The sequence below is a fragment of the Callithrix jacchus genome, chromosome 14 (assembly GCF_049354715.1).
Source record: "Callithrix jacchus isolate 240 chromosome 14, calJac240_pri, whole genome shotgun sequence".
Lineage (NCBI taxonomy): Eukaryota > Metazoa > Chordata > Mammalia > Primates > Cebidae > Callithrix > Callithrix jacchus.
In genome coordinates this window covers 39,155,107-39,157,131 of record NC_133515.1, presented here as the reverse complement: position 1 = coordinate 39,157,131, position 2,025 = coordinate 39,155,107, and the positions used below count along the sequence as shown (strand labels likewise).

The 2,025-nt window shown below is 44.7% G+C and overlaps 1 protein-coding gene across 6 annotated transcripts in view; it reads left to right on the top strand.

Moving 5' to 3' along the window:
• The window catches only part of TET3 (tet methylcytosine dioxygenase 3), a 119,395-nt gene that overhangs the window by 52,512 nt on the left and 64,858 nt on the right, over positions 1-2,025 (top strand). The gene's annotated exons all lie outside the window — the stretch shown is intronic.

Here is a 2,025-nt window from a genome sequence, read left to right as displayed (position 1 = left end):
GTATGTTCAAGAGATTGTACAGTGGAGAACAGTGTGTGTGTGTGTGCGCGGGCAGGGAGGGGGCTTGGAGATACATAGAGTTGTTTAAAGGACCACTGTCAGCAGGTGAGACAATTAAAAGGTATACACAGAAAGACCCAGATTAGGAAGGCAGGGATGGAAAGGGAGGAGATAAAATTGAGAGACAGTTCACATTTAGAATTGTTTGGATCTATTGACTGCACACATTGGAAGAATATGAGTAACATTTGGATTGGGAATGTTCATGAATGCAAAAATGGGAAAGTTGGGAAAGGAGCTATCAGGAGAGAGAGTTCAGTTCTGTTTTAGACAAGCTGATTCTCAGTGGGCTTGTAGCACAGTCTAGGGGTTGACGCTAGCTGGAGGGTAGTTGAGAAGTTATGAGAGAAAGCAGACATTTAGCCTGTAGTCCCAGCACTTTGGGAGGCTGAGGCAGGAAAATTGCTTGAGCTCAGCAGTTTAACATCAGCCTGGACAACATAGCAAGACCTTGTCTATACTAAAAATAAAATCAGCTGGGCATGGTGGTACACACCTGTGGTCCCAGCTACTTGGGAGGCTGAGGGGGGAGAATCAGTTGAGGCTGCATTAAGCCATGATTGCGCAACTGCACTCCAGCCTAGGCAACAGAGCAAGACACTGTCTGAAAAAAAGGAACATCTCCCAGTGATGTTTGCTAGAGCCCAGAGAGGAATAAGAATTGAGGGGTAAAGTGGGGGGTTTCTGAACTGGGACTGGTCTAAGCTGAGGCTTTGAAAGGGCCTAAACTGGTCCACATCCTCCTCTGGCATTGTCCTGCCTCCCTGCCAACAATTGCCAAATAACTGCTCGCTTTTCTTTTCAGCATCTCCATTGATACGAACTTGTTTCCTCTGGTTGCTAGGGGGATGGGTTTCAGTGCATTTTCTAGTGTCTCTGAGCATGAAGCAAACTTTTCCCTAAATGGAACCTAAACTTTTCTCTGTCATTACCCATTTTCTAATTCCATGCCTTAAGCCCACCCAAAACAAGTCTAATTCTTTTTCCAAACTGTAGGCCTTCAGATGTTGGAGGACTTTCTGGAACCTCCAACTTCAGAACCAAAAGGGAGCTGTTCCTCTTGTGATTTTGAACCATCATGCTCGCCTTCCTCTGTGCCCAGAGGGTACAGCCCCACAGGGAAGTCTGCATTCAGGCGGGGACTCTCGGGCACAGAAGGGCTGTCACTGCCTGTGCTGTAGTCCTGTTCAGGTCAGGTTGCAGCTGTGTGTGTCAGACTATGGGTCAAGACCTGTTAGTAGACCCCGAAGTCAATTTGGAAGGTTGCAACCTGCATTCAGAAATAAAGAAAGATGCATTAATGTATCTATTAAGGGAAAGTACTGTTTTACGAAACTTGCTGTATATAAGTAGCTAATGGATCACAGTGTAAAATGTATTTCTCACTGTGGATTGCAGTGAAAATTTTTGGAAAAAAAAACTGGGTTTTAAGACCCTTTGAAGCTGCCACATCACCTCATACTTGGTGTGCTGTCATTTAGCTCTCAGGGTTTTACCTCTCCTGATTCCTAAGACATTTTTATGGGTACCTCTGCTGCTATTATGTGCTTCTCCCATCTTTAATTTATTTGCACAGATGTGGTTTGGGGTCCAAATATGAGACCCTGTTTACCCTTTTAGATTTTTTTCTCTCTAGTCTGTTGATCTTTTGGCACCTGGTTCTGTCACTCAACATAGCTTTATCCCGTCTATTTTCAACATCTACTTATTTATTAAGTGTGCCTTCTCTATCATTATTGATAACTATACTGAACAAGATAGTTCCAAGAACAGAGCCCCGTGGCAGACCACTAAGTTGATACACCTCTTGTACCCTTTGAGCATGGTCATTTCACAGTGGTGAACCAGCCCTTCCAGGCTGTTCTCTGTAGCTGGCCTCAAAAGGGTAATGGCAGACCTTGTGAAACTTGAACACAGACAGCCAAAGTTGCAAAGTCAAAGGCCTACAGGAGGTTGGCAGGTAAC